Below are 15,772 nucleotides of genomic sequence, written 5' to 3' on the forward strand. Positions count from 1 at the left end.
AGAGATGGATTGACATATTTGTTTGCTTGTCCTCTCAAATCATCAACCAAATCTAATTTCATAAGATGGTGTCTGTGAGCTATTGCTGTTGTCATACCTGTAAATATCCTAATGTTAGCTGACAATCGCATTTCAACACAAAAATAAACCTTACTATAGCAGTTATGATACATATACACATTTCCATATCAAGATCTCAGTGCTTATAATATCTACTACATTCACCGCCACCTTTGAAAGAGTCAAAACTTGGCTAAGATTATCATTTTAAAACAATAGTAACTACAGTAGCATCATTACTGCATTGCCCTAGTAATGAATTGGTTTAGATAGCCTATAAATAGGTCAGGCTAGCTAGGCCTAGTTCCTTTTACACCCAATTACTAATTAGACCCATTTTTGTTTTAGTGACTGAAGGGTTGGATATTTGGAGCTTGAAAGAAATGCATCCAAATGGCATAGGCTACCCTTAGGTTCTCCACAATTTGTCCTAGCAGTGTGTCACAAATTTGGTATTTTGGTCTTGGGGGACAATTTTGATGCCCTATTTATCCTATTTTAGCAATCACTTAGGAGGGTGCAGGTGTCTGCTCCACTCAAATCTAGTTTCAGTAAGCATAAAATTATATAATTTTAAAGCCTTAGTTCCTGTGGACTGAGTACCAAACTTATGGGCTGCCCGAGGACAACTGAAAATTGCCATATTTCAGCACTTTGGTAGGTAAAACTTTATCAAGATTGTGCGGCCTTCTGTAATTCTGAAGTAAGAAGTAGCCTAGGCCAGGCAGGTCCCAATGTACTAGTAACAGATGTTCCAAAAATGATCGTTGAAAAAGTACCGTCACCCTGCAGAGGCTGGGGTCAATGTGTCAATAACGAGTAATGTTTCTTAGGTAGTCAAGCAATAGCCTAGGCTAGCTGTGTCCATAGGGAAAGTAGTGTAGACCACCGAACGGTTGTAGCCCCTTGTATGCAGTGTAGGAGGTCAGCTTGTATGTATGGCAGGGGGTTTGTACGTACGCTAGGATGGATGGATTATGGAATTTAGGGCAGAGCCCAAGTGCTGGGACCTATAAGATCATTCAGCACTGAAATGAAAGTATGGCTAGATGGAAAAATGAGAAATGAAATGAAAATGATAAACTGATGACAATCCTACGCTTGAACAGGACTGTACATCAGCAAAGGCCATTTTACTCTACCCCCAGCATTCCGATCATCCAAAGTTATGAAAGATCGTTTTGGCCAGGGGGCCATGTGTACGGTAGGGGGTAAGCGCATATGTATTTGTTTGTTTCTATGGCGTTTTTACATTGCATAGAACCAGTGGTTATTCAGCAACAGGAGCTTGTATGTAGTATGGTAGGGGGTTAGCCACACAGCCATTTTCATGAATTTCCTTGTGTTAGGCTAATTGCGGTCATCTCTGTTTCCCCCACCCAAAAGAACCTGGTTTCCCAACAGGGATCCCCTTACCTTTTTACGAAAATTACGACAGAAACTCCGATTTTTGCCCTTTAGCCTATTCTGTCTGTGTTCCCCCACCCAGGTTTCCTGAAACGGTCCCCCTTACTCTTCGTAAGTATAGGCTTTTGTATAATATTTTACTGCATGTTTTCGAAAATCAGTCCACTCCCAAACATACGTTTTTCGGGTGTAGCTATTTTTGGCTAGACAGGTAGATCACGCAAGCTTTGTAAAGTTTTACCCTTTGGTCTTAGGTAAGGCCTGCCTTTTAGGTGTTAGCCTATTCAGGTATGGTCTAAGACCCTAAGACTAGGTTTTAGGTTAGACTTCTTAAATATGAATGAGTAAAATTACATGGAAAAATACTACTTACCCAGTAACAGTCTTCTTCACACCTTTGTGCTTGAATTTGTTGCTGTGATGGCAGAGTAATTTTTGACGAAATAATTTCTTCACTCCAACAGGGTACAGTTTATAGGAGTTGAAACATACAATTCTTGATGTTGAATATTTCTCTCCACTTGTCGAAATCTTCCCTTGATTTAGCATTAGTTCGTAAGCACACAAAATCTTGATTTTTCTGCAAAATAATATTAGGGAAGCCACTGCCTTCAAAATCTAGCAACTCCATAGTGACTAAAGTACAAGTAACACACGACGAAGACAACAGACTAGGAGGACTATAGACTACAGACTCACTCAATTCGGCAGAAGTTACAGAACAGGAACAGCACATGCAGTTTGTTTACATTGAGCAATGGTGCCATATACCTTGCATACTCAGCCTCCCAGTACCTTTTTATAATAATAAGCGCCAGCGTAAATGCTAGCTGGTACAGCATAGTTGATACATATATTCTGTACGCATCTATAATAACTAATATATTTACCAATATTATAACGTATTATATAAGATTAATATTTTCAAAACTGGTGCTTTTGCAAAAATTAAGAAAAGTTTATAAGTGGTAACTCTAAGGAGGGCGGAGTCTCACAACGTCAATACTCCAAAACACGCTCTGATAGAGAGAGAGAGAGAGAGAGAGAGAGAGAGAGAGAGAGAGAGAGAGAGAGAGAGAGAGAGAGAATGTGCCTATAACACTTCGAAAACTAAAGCTGGATTAGTAAAACGTCGAGTGAATGGCCTCTTATAAACGTTTCACATTTTAATATATATATTACATACATATTCAATAAAATGTAGGTACAATAAAGATTAAATCAATAAAAATCTGAGTTTTTCAAACGAACGTCAATGCATACTGCATAAAAATCTAAGCTACATCACGAGACGAAACTTGAATGAATAAAGCAAGGATTTCGACTCGGCGTTCGCCCTGACTTTTAAAATTCCTTCTTCTTTTTTATATTTTACATTTGGAACGTCAGTGAATAATTACTCTCTCCCGGTGAAAATTGCATCTCCGTGAACCAAGGAGGACCCATCTGTCGATCCGTCTTCGAAGGAAGGACCCTTCAAACGGCGTCAGTCAGGTTATCAGTAAGTGTCTTGTCATACCTGTCAACACGACGAGATGTTGTTTGGGGGAGGGAGGGAGGGAGGGATGTGGGTAGGGGATAGACTTCCAGTCGTCCAAATGTCCACTGAAAACAGGAAGAAGGAAAACAACAACTACAAGATTAGAAGAAGAAGAATCTACAAGGAATTTACTCTAATGCAAACAAAACATCGTCAAACAATATAAATTTTTCATGAGGCTAAAACGTATCTTCTTCAAAATTCTCTAAGTTCATACAAATCTATTAAGTATTTAACAAGATATTGAAGTTTGTATTCCTTTCTCAGACCACCAGCACGCACCCAGCTATATCTCTCACTATACCTACCCGTTACACATCTTTTTTTCTCATCCTACTATTATCTGTTATGTTTATTCTCAACTATTTATGCAAATCAACGGCTTCCATTTTTCCACCTTCCATATTAACATTTTATACGCAATATACTTCTTTCCATTTACAATCATAACCTTGGTCCTAGACTCTTATTTACTCTCAGCATTCTCCTCTATCCACTATCAGTACTTTATCTTTTGCAAACTTCAATCTTTGCACACATTTCAACCTCATAACTCTATTCATAAAGATATTAAACGTTCATGGGGACATTATAGACTCTTGTCTCACCAAACCAGTGACTCTATGTTACACCTCACTTCCATTATAGAATCTTTTCTACTGCTCTCAATAACTTATTTTCTACAGCATACATTTTCCGCACTGTTTACATTGCTTCCCAACCGATGTAGTTACCTATTTCATTTACTTCAAACTTCCACATAATTGGCTCATAACAAACACTTGATCCACACTAATCTTTCCTGGTCTAAACCTACAGTGTCCTTTCCAAGAGAGTTCTGTTTCTGTTTTACTTTCTCAACTAGAATACTAACAAAAACGTCCTCTGGTGTAGTAAGTAGGTCATCCATATCACCTTTACCATATACAAGAAACAGTCCAGTAATTTCTTTGGAACCATTCCCTTATCCAGATATACCTTAAAGTCCTGGTCAGCCATTTAATTACACTATCACCACCACAGCATCTCTTTAATAATCCTGTTAAATCCAGATGTCTTTCCATTCGTCATCCTCTTAATTTTCCTCCTTACATACTCACCAAACAGATCCACAAACATTCTCAACCTTATACTAACCCTTTACATGCCTGCTTCGTTCAGTAATCTCAAAATAGCCACTTCATCGTCCCAAGACTGCATTCGCCTAAGACAGTATATGAACATTTGAATCTTTCATTCTGAGATCCATTTATTCATTAACCTTCCAGTATTAAGATTAGGACGTAAATCAAAAGGGTACTCACAAGTGATCAGGGCTAAATGAAGATGATGATGATGAATTAGCTGTGCAGCACAATGTACTCACAATGAAGAATACCTGTAAAAATTAGAATACTCTCTGTCAAATACAAAATAAATTATACTGTATACCATACCTTCAACTTCAAGCTAAATACTTTAATATTATTTCAAAGTTCACTACCAAGATTACGTAAATTAAATAGGTTACAGTACCCACCAGTGATCAATGTTGACAGAAGATATACAAATGATGATGAATTAGCTGTGCTGTCCGATGAATGACAATGAAGATCTGACCGCACAGCAAAGCAGAGGAGTTATATTTCCTCTGGGGGTGAATCTTCCCTTTTCTTCAAGGAGGCAACCTTCAAGGGCTTTTTATGAAGGAGGCTTTTCGAGGGGCCCGTTTTCACTGTCTGATGGTAGACAGCCGTGGCATTTGCTTCTTCATGCTGCTTTGGAGGTTTGTATTGGGCCTCAATAACCCATTAAGGCCATTACTGAACTCCTTCACCTCCTTCGGTGTCCTCATAATTCACACGAAGTCTAAGTACAGCCCGCAATTATCCTCCTCCTCATACCCTGAATCTGCCGAGTATTTGTCCTCTCTGGCAGACTTGGTCAGCTCTTCTAAATGTTCTGCTGTCTTTTCTTAACCCTTTTCATGTTCCCAAATAACAAATATCATACTCCTTTGTATATTATTCTAGTCATATTCTTCCAGTCTTATCCTTGTCTGGTTTTCATGTATTGTATTCAGGTCAGCTCATCAATGGCCTGCAACTTAGCAGAAATCATTAATGCCACTACATATTAAGAGGAGTTGAATCAGACCACCTAGCTAACATTCTTAATTCTCACAGCTGACCCAAAGAGTTTGTTACTTGTAAGCAGTGTACAGCTTTTTCAATAAATGTAAACATTAAAAAATCTACAACTGCTTTTGAAGACCTGAAAAGGTGTAGACAAGAAAAACTTCACTTTAGCATACAGGAAAAAAAAAAAAGTTTGAAATCCATCTCTGGTAAAGTACCTGAACCTTTTAGCCCAAAGGCAAAAACACAGACTGTTTACCAAATTTAACTTCTTCCTCTACCTATTGGAATGTCTCCTTTCAAACCTGTCTCAGTTATCCACATATAAAGTAGCATGCTCTGCACCTCTTGCGTTACAAAGTAGCAGAAATACACACCAATCTCTGGCAATGCCACATATTCAGTACATACAGGTTATCAACTGCACATGGGTAGAAGCGCACCACGATTAAAACCATACATATAAAACACCTCAAAACTGATATATTCTGTTAGTAAAACTATTTCAGTTCAGGCACTGGTATTTCTACAGAAGCAGTCCGCACGGACTGCAAGGAACGTAACCGAGGATACGACATCCAGTAGGGATTGGGGGCCGTCCAAAGTATTTCACCGTGTTTAGTACTGGCCCCTGGGGGTTAATTACTATACGATAATATCAGTGAAATATATGCTGTTCCACTCCCCTGAACACCCAGTTTAGGCTTCAGCAAAAGAATATCACATTCAGAACACTGCACAGAGCAACTACAGACCAAGAGGTAGCCTGTAAGTATTTTTGGTAAAACTAAATGGTATCCACATGATTTGTTACCCTGGAATTTGATTTTGCTATACTTTTATGAGGGTAACCTTTGAAACAAGGGTTCCTGTGTGGTTTAAAACACAGGGAGAGAACAGGCATGTCGCTGTATGGCCAAGAAGAGATTAGCTAAGGAAACCTATTGTAATAGCAACCATACTAACCTAATCTAGTCTAACCTAACCTAATCTAGTAGGCCGTGTTGCTTAGCCAAGGGGCTGCGTCCACCCAGTGAAGTAAACTCCACTTTCTACCAAAAGCTGCCTTAACACTGCGCATGAGCGGTAGCATCCCAGAATCGCCGTCTTACAATACCATATCAGTTCTAAGGATAATTACAGTCAACCAAAAAATAAATAAATAAAATAAAACCTTAAATATAATAAGTAACCAAAATACTGTAGGAAAAGTCCATTTCTAACATAATACCCGACGCAGAACCCCCCCCCCCCCTACCCCGGTAGTTTGACAGCCGGCTGACAGCTGCGAACGTTCCAATAATGTTCTGCCAGATTGGGGAAACTATTTTAGTTATACTTGTTACAGGTTGTCTTAATTTTCAGTAATTTTTTTTAATATACGTAAATCATAAGCATAACATTAAAATCTACTTTAGAATAATATTGTTCAAAACGCTGACATAAGAGTCAGTTGCTTTCTTAGGAGAATAGTCAAGAAATCATGAGTTTAATTATTGAAAGTACGTAGAGTTTAAAGATACGTGGTAGAGTGGCAAACGAGATTATTTTCTCGGGAGAAAAAAAAATAGTTTTGATTAAATTTTGTTTAAAATGAGTAATTGATACAACATTAGAATTCATTGTTAATTACTTTCTAAATTAGTGAAAATACATACAGGAAGGATTTTGTTTTGCTACATTAGGTCTGACAAAGAGGCGAAAGGAATTACGAAAGCAGTGAATTTTAAATGCATATTTTGCCTCTTATGCTTTTCGTATCGAGATCAATCACACTGGTCAATCAAACAAGTAACATCCACATCTGAAGAACTGATGTCAATAACGTGATGTTTTTGAAGAAAATGCAAGTAACAACTTCAGCGAACAAGTAGACTTCATAAAATTCTTCAGTGTTATCCGGTAATATTAGAGTACATACTATCTACGCTATACCAGCTGCCATATTTAAAAAAGGCACCGCACAGGTCATTCTAATGACCTCTATTGGAATTTAAAACAACTACAAAATATAACTGAAGTAAAAGAGTAGCTGGCAACTGTTTAGTGTCTTCGTACGATACAACATTTGATATTACAAAAACTGCGTTAATTTTAATCCTGTGACCTTACTTATGAAATTTAAATTCGATTTTAATGTCTATCCAATTAAAATATATCTAATTTGAACAAGTAACTGGCAACTTTTATCAAGCAGATTTTAAAAGGAAGAGCTATTGTCTATCTTTTTTAATTATAATTAAAAAACCAAATTCTCATGATTCTAATAAATGATAATAATAATACTATTTAGGTCTAAGTAATTAGTAGATTAATTAAATTTTTACTAATAAATTACAAGTATTTCTAAGAATTTTGCCAAATACGTTTGGTAACATGAAGCACTAGAATGTTTGATAGAGACAGAGTACAAAACAAAATAAAATAGAGGCTTAAGAAATCGTAAAATTCTAGCTCAGAATATTTATATTGTATAAAATAAGGCAACAGTAATTAGTAAATAATTATATACAGTGACATTAAATGGAGAATTCCTAGTTTAAGCTTGAATTTGATTCATATATTCTCGAAAATTTTAAAATGTAATAAACCAATTGGTTTAGAGAACACCAAGTTTAAACACCCTGAAAGCTTCACCGAATGAGTCGACCGAGATCTCTATATCGCTTAAAGACCAAAAAATTAGATGGATAGATAGTTTGATAGGGAGGTAAATAGACTGATAAAGAGAAAGACAGATAAATAAATAGACAAATTCGGGGAATGCGTCAAACTACTTTTTGAAAATATGGAATATGGGAAAATCCTAAATGCTTTACCACAATATCCACAACGGAGCTAAAGTACTTCACATCAGCGAATAAAATCTGTAGTATTAGTATGAGAAAAAACTAACTAATGATCATAACGTAATATTTCTGAGGGAGACATAGTGCTGCAAACAGAGCTTCTTGTATTGTTTAAAAGTAAGTGGAACCTCGACATACGAAAGTCCCTACTTGCGAAAAATCTAAGTTACGAAAGCAATGACGAAGATTTTTTTGCTTCTGCATACGAAAATCATTCAGGTTACGAAAGGGTGTTTTGTAAAGTCCCGAGATTCGCCCAGACCACCAAGAACAATTTTAAAACTCGCGTACCTCTAAATCTGTAGACTCGCCACCATCCTCCCACTCTCCCATTGGTTCCTGATGCTAGTCACCGCCGTGAGATCCTGCTCTCCTATTGGTCAGCATCTATCCCATCATGACTCTATGTAAAGGCGTCCTTCGGCCATTTCGTCGCACCAGCGTTATCGTACGCACGAGGAATTCGTTCGTACAGATCTATGTATTTCGTTTGTTAACGTAAATTCGTGTTAGTGATTTCGCTTTCTACTTTATCGTGTTGTGTGTGTGAACTTAATTAAATTAATTATAGTCATGGGTCCCAAGAAAGTTGCTGAAGTTCACAGAAAGAAGAGGATTCTTTCTATGGAGACAAAGATGGCGATAATAAAAAAGTATGAAGCCGGCATGCGGTTGAGTGTGATCGCTAAGGAATATGGCCGAAATCCATCGGCAATAGGCACCATCCTTAAAGCAGAAGGAAGCCATCAAAGCAGCTACACCTTCTAAGGGCGTGACTATTTTGTCCAACAAGAGGAGCCAAGTGCATGACGAAATGGAGAGAAGCTGCTTCTTCTATGGATTGAGGACAAAGAAATCGCTGGCGTTACAATAACCGAGACGGCAATCTGCCAAAAGGCCAGTGCTATTTTTGGTGATCTGATTGCCCAGGCCGAAGACGACGGAGAAGGGACATCGACGCCAACCCCAGGCTTCAAGGCTTCTCGTGGGTGGTTTGAAAAATTCCGTAAACGGACTGGCATCCATTCAGTGGTGCGGCATGGGGAGGCTGCCAGCTCGGACACGAAAGCGGCCGAAGCCTTTATTACGACGTTCGACGAGATGATGATCAAGGAAGGCTACAGTTCTCAGCAAGTCTTCAACTGGGACGAGGCTGGCCTTTTTTGGAAAAAAAATGCCTCATCGGACGTACATCACGGAGTATAAGCCTACGAAAGACAGGCTTACGCTCGCACTATGTTCCAACGCCAGTGGGGATTGTAAAGTCAAGCCCCTACTTGTGTATCATTCGGAGACTCCTCGAGCCTTCAAGTGCTAAAGGAGAAGTTTCCAGTGATGTGTATGGCTAATGCGAAAGCCTGGGTAATGAGACTTTTGTTAACCCAGTGAGTAAATCAGTGTTTCGGCCCGACAGTGAAGAAATTCTTGAAAGAGAAGTGACTCCCTCTGAAATGTCTGTTGTTGTTGGACAATGCCCCTGCTCACCCTCCTGGCCTCGAGGAAGATATCCTAGAGGAGTATTCTTTCATCAAGGTTCTTTATCTTCTGCCTAACACCACCAGTCTCCTCCAGCCCATGGACCAGCAAGTGATATCAAACTTCAAGAAGCTGTATACGAAACATCTTTTCAAGAGATGTTTCGACATCACCGATACCACAAACCTCACCTTGCGTGAATTTTGGAAGGAGCATTTCGATATCGTCACATGTATACGACGCATTGATCAAGCTTGGCAGAAGGTTTCGAGGCGAACCTTGAATTCTTCGTGGAGGAAACTCTGGCCTGATATCGTAACTGCCCGAGACTTCGAGGGATTCAACGTGGGTGAAGCTGATGCAGATTCAGAAACAGTTGACGATCCTGAAACTGTTTCGCAACCAGATCTTGACGAGATCGTTGCTCTCACCAAGTCCATGGGCTGGTCATCGATGAGGACGACATCAATGACCTTCTCGAGGAGCACCAAGAGGAGCTTACGATGGATGACCTGAAGGAGTTGAAGGCCATGCAACATAACGTCGTTCAAAAAGAGTTCTCTAGCAGCAGCGAGGAGGAGGAGGAGGACCCTATGACAATGGCAGAAATTAAGGATGCTCTAGTTGCTTTTCATAAAGTGCAATCATTTGTAGAAAAGAGACACCCCGAAAAGGCTTACACAGGTCGTATGCTTGCGCAGTTCAATGACGTTTGCCTGAGTCGTTTCAGGAACATTGTGAAAAGCAGGCAAAAGCAATCTTCCTTGGATAGTTATTTTTTAAAGAGGTCTTTAGTAGTAGTAAGCAAACAGGAAGATCCAAGTGATACGAAAAACAGAAAATTGAAATTTTGTAAAAAGTAAAGTACAAAAAAGGAAAAATAAAAAAAGGACAAAAAAAGAAATTTAATATTAAGTTTTTTGTAAAGTTAAGTGTTAATGTTTTCTGCCATTTGTTAATGTGTTTCGTAAAGTTTAGTGTTAATGTTTTTTGCCATTTTTGAATGTCTCGTAAAGTTAAGTGTTCATGTTTTCTGCCATTTGTCCTCCTCTGTCGCCACTTTCGGAGATCGCCTCACTCAAAAGGTAAGGTTCCACATTTTACTACATATGTACATACAGTATTTCTTGTATCATGTACACTAATACACTTTATTTACAGGTACATATAGTATATGTAGTTTATGTTAGGTATTGAATGGTCCAAATTGTTGTATTTCATTGTTTATTGTTCTATTTAGCTTTATTATAAATTTTCTGTGGTGTTTTTGTTGGGCTTGGAACGAATTAGGCAATTTATATGTAAAATATGGTTCAAGATACGAAAAAATCAGGTTGCGAAAGCCGCTTCGGAACGAATTAATTTCGTATCCTGAGGCACTACTGCATATCTGATATCTCCATCTCTTTATATAGCTAACAACATTGCAAATGATTTCTGCTACTTCAGAATTCTAAAGACTTTGGCCAAAGGGGTAAATTTGTATAACTCCAAGTATCCTATTCCCGCAAAATTTTAAATTAGATTGTAATTGGTACATGGTATACCTTAGCCAAGAAGAAGCTACATTTAATTATTATTTTGTTAAATTAGTGACTCTAAACGTTTTTAAGCTTTTATCCTTCCTTTGTTGTGCTAAGAACTAGTAAATGGTGTACTAGTTACCCTACCTAGTTGATGAAGGTTAACTGATTTGATAAGAACTGAGCCAAAAAGCTGAAATACAGAAGTCGTACAAAATCAACGTACATTTTAGTATTACAATACAACACTTTCCTATTATTCAAATCTTCAAGCTCCATTTTAACAATAAGAGCAAATTGAATCTTTAACACATAACTGACATTCAGTGGGAATTGTGAGGAACACAATACAAAAATTATACCTTAACCTAAATATCTCCACATGTCAAGACACTGTAGCAATGGAAATGTTGAAACTTATGAAACGTATAAACTGGAAAAATACCTGCAAATTTTACAAGGAAAAGCAACAAGCAGGTCATATATTTCCTTAACAAAATATGTCTGCAAAGATGAACCCGAGTGATATTTTTCTTAAGACAAAGAGTTTTATTCTAAGATTTCACTTCCTTTCACTAATCAAACTTTCACTGGTGCATTTCGATGATATACAATATAGAACAACAAAAAGAGCAAAATATCTTTCCTTTCCTTTCTATCAATTCCCTTAATTCTCTTCCCATTTTGCTATTCACTTCCTTAGCCTAACCTTACTCAAATTTACACTTTTCATGCAATACCAAGCCCTTCATAAGTCTTACAAGTAAAGAGACACAAATGACTTGACTCAGGAAACATGGTAATGATAATACCCGTTATTACTAACTAGCTTTATAACAAAAAAGTTCACTAAAAAAATGAATTATCCTTTTACAACAAAGATTTGGTAGATATTTATAGTTCTGTGGAAGAAAATATTGGCTAGTTGATTTCAATTCTTCAAGCAACTTACTTATCAATATAAGATTAAGAACTTGACAATTCTTCACAGCCGAGTTGGCTCATCCTGTTAGCAATAACATTTCATGATTATTTTAATTTCTCGTGCAAGTTTACTTACCAACATAACATTAAGAATTAAAGCAATTCCTCATACCTGAGTTGTCTTACCTTGCCAGCAATAACAGACTTCTAAAAGTGCCAGTGTTGAATTGAATTAATTTATTAATGTATATACTACCTGAATCCCTTATAAAAGATCAATAACTATTCAACTGGAACCTTTACGTAACAGCAGTGTCTTGAAATATGAAGAGATGCCACGAAAATATTGCTGCTAAATATAAACTTCTATTTATATTAATAGTTTCCAATAATTTGATTTTTAGTATTTATAAGATGCCTTATTTTCATGGCAAAATTATACAAATTTAAGAGAATACCTTTATATAAAAAGAAAATTATAGCAAGATATTCAATCACCAAAACCGATATAAAAACTAATATAAACATAATTCTGAAATATTTCCTGATTTAAAATGTAAACATATAATGACTTTGCTTTGTGATATCCTTCTTGTATTAAACTAAGCCTTTATGGAACTTAAATCTCTAAGTTTAAGCCCTAGTAATTATGTATTGGCAGTGATATAAAATTTAGAAGCCATTAAGAAAATAATTCTAGATTAACTTCGATACAATGCAAGAACTGAAACAGACTACTGGCATAGGTCTGAGAACACTGAATTTAATTTTAACTCAAAGTTCAAATGAAATGGATACTAGTTCAGCAATATCTACAAACAGGGATATTTCCAATAATTAATGGTAATCAATCCATAAATATTGTCTATTTTAAGTAAGGCTCAGAGATTCTACATTACTAGACTGTACTTGTGTAGGACAAATAATTTAATACATACAGTATTATAACCTATTCCTCGTAGCTAGTGAACTACCAGCTATTAAGAAATACTGAATTTCATGAACATTACCAAATAATTATCAAAATTGCCTCCTATTGCTCCAAGGAACTCTGGGAAAGTCGCTATTTCAAGAGATTTGTCGAGTTATTTGCTAAACAATGGACAACTTAGTACCACATGTCAAAACTCCTCTTAGACAAATATTTATCCTAGAACAGTTAATTAACTCATATCTAGCAAACTGTAAAATGGAAAGTCCTAGGGACTGTTATGTGATCAAGGTATAGACCAAAGCATACTACCTGATATTATGACACTAAGACCGTCATGCATCCTAAACAACTTGACAGCCATCAGTAGGCCTATGAAAGGCGTGTCTATGCTAAGCCAAACCTGTGATAAACAACACTTTACTTTGTACATTCTCTGACATAACTTTTCAGGATATGGTATGCATTCAGGTGTCATTTTAAAGCAAAATAGTTGTAATTTATTGTGGTTATGATCGCAAAAATCCAAGCAACAAAAAAGGTCAAAAGTACAGTAAACTTAGGAGTTAAAAAGCTGAAAATGACACCTCACATTTGACTCAATAGTTAGATTTGGATGCTGCATCCAAAATGCCACAAAGGGTTTCTACGCGAGGCAGCTGAGAGCTGATGTTTTTCAACTGATAGGATGTTTAGACTAATAACCTGTGCATGTTGAAAAAGTGAATTACAGTAACCAATACCTGACATAAAACTGTTATGAGCTTTATGTAAAAACTATGTACAGTACACTACTGAAATATGCTGACTTACATGGGCTGACAGAAAATTGATGCAACTTATATGTGCTTCTAATGATATTAGCTATGATAAGTCTTATGCAAAAGCTATTCATACATCCTGTGAACAAAATGAACAATTGGATATTGAACCAACTGTTGACATAATCATAGATTATGTATAGTATCCCGAATGACATAGAAGTCATGAATTTGCCCTTAAAATGACAATGAGTAATGCGTTGGTCAACTAAATTTGTGGCATAGGCACTTATATGAGAAACCAGATAACCTAACACTTGGATGGAACTCAAACTTAATCCTACATCAGCTTAATAGTGAAAGGGAAAATAATATCCCTATGTTTTTTTATGAAATAAAAGCCTAAATAGTTCAGTGAGACCAATTTAAATACATACGCAAGTGGGATCGTTTTTCCCTACTTTCAACCTAAATCATTGTGTGAGACTAATTCAAATATATACAAGATCATTTTTCTACTACCTACAGTTAATTAATGTTTGTGGATAACCACTAATAATAATATTACATTAAGCTGATTAAACCATGAAAGATATTTCTTGAAGGTATGGTCTTCCTTTGAAGAAATTCCCTGGTGAGAGTGGAATACTCATAGCAGTTCAATCACATTCCTTGTGATTTCCAGCTAAGGTGTTGCAGTCTTCAATAGCCCTTGCTTTACATGGGTGGACTGTTGCCTAGGTGTTGAACACATGATGTAGTAAGCTTGTTGGACCCCAAGGGTACTAGAGCTAGCTCCTCAAGCTACTGTTTACTACGGATTGCCAGCTGTAGGTGCTATTCTGAAAAGACTAAGAACATGTTAATCAAATCATGCAACATTCAAGTCTTTCGACTTATAAGGTGTTAAAATCAGGACATAACCACGACCATGCTTCTAGTATCATACCATAAGTTCCTATTGATAAGGGAAGCAGAGATGGAAGAGGTAGCTTTTGACCTGTGTTGAGTATCTACAGTCCTTTATCAAGGACATCTTAAAAGAAATCTCTTTTATTAAAAATAAATCTAAATATAATTAAAGATTTTGATTGCAATGCAAAATTTCTTTGGATCTGAGTAAGTTAGGAATGTTAGTACTTTAATACTTAGTCCTGTCTAGAATAAAACAAGCGAGTAGGATCATCAGAATTGTAAACTAATATAATTAGGGAAGATTTAAAAGAAACGGTTGATCAGCAAGTTTTATACACCTCGTAGGTAACAGATGACACTTTCATCAATTCGTCTTTACAGATTAGCTATTCAAATAAATCATGACAAAATGGACACAAAACAAATACACGAATAAAAACAACACCACTTTAATAGCAAACGCTTTTGTTGTAGAGTCAGCTTAGTAGTGTATGGAAACGTGTAGTACACAAGAATTATCCTTATAAGGAGAGAGTCTATAGAGTCTAGGCCGATGTGAAGGAGGAGCATAAATTACTTGTTTCTCTTTCAACTCTTTTTTTTTTTTTTTTTTTTTTCCATAAGAAATTTCTGATTTTTTCCCCACTGAATAAATAAGTTACTATTATTGTCCGTCTTCGTTTTCGCTGAATTTTTTTTTATAGAAATTCTTGTCACACAGTATATAGTCAGTGTAAGGGTGAATATATATATATATGGGTGTGTGTGTGTGCGCGCGCGCGAGAAAGAGATAGAGACTTCGGAACACTAGACCGAAGCATTCCTTGGAGCTAATCACATAGCACCGAAGGGTACATACTGGATCACTGGAGCCGAAGAAGTCTTCAGAGATCGGAGAAGTTTTAAGAAGCCGAATTCTTCAGAGGCCCAAAGACGTTCCCTGGAGCCAATCGCATAGCACCGAAGAGGACATTCTGGGTCACTGGAGCCTGAGAAGTCTTCAGAGGCTGGAGAAGTCTTCAGAAGCCGACGAGGTATTCAGCTCGTGGCTTTTTCGAAAACTACACTTTTGGCAAACCTCCAGTACTGCATATCAGCAAACATGTTTTCTTCAATTGTGAATAGTGTTAGCGACTTTGTGATGGCTCAGATCCCTGCAAAGGGTTTTGTGGTTTTATCTTTTGTATTGGCATTAGTCCTCCTTTGTTGGTCTGTTGGCGGTTTCCTTTTGGGAAACCGTTTTGTTGGACTTTTAGGAGGACTAATGGT

General features: G+C 37.0%; 1 protein-coding gene and 1 pseudogene across 1 annotated transcript in view; one reads left to right on the plus strand and one right to left on the minus strand.

Moving 5' to 3' along the window:
* The window catches only part of LOC135226917 (uncharacterized), an 8,481-nt pseudogene extending 6,177 nt beyond the window's left edge, over positions 1-2,304 (minus strand).
* Positions 1-15,772, plus strand: part of LOC135226800 (glutamate receptor-like) — a 40,222-nt gene that overhangs the window by 18,312 nt on the left and 6,138 nt on the right. The window lies entirely within an intron of this gene.

The sequence above is a fragment of the Macrobrachium nipponense genome, chromosome 15 (assembly GCF_015104395.2).
Source record: "Macrobrachium nipponense isolate FS-2020 chromosome 15, ASM1510439v2, whole genome shotgun sequence".
Lineage (NCBI taxonomy): Eukaryota > Metazoa > Arthropoda > Malacostraca > Decapoda > Palaemonidae > Macrobrachium > Macrobrachium nipponense.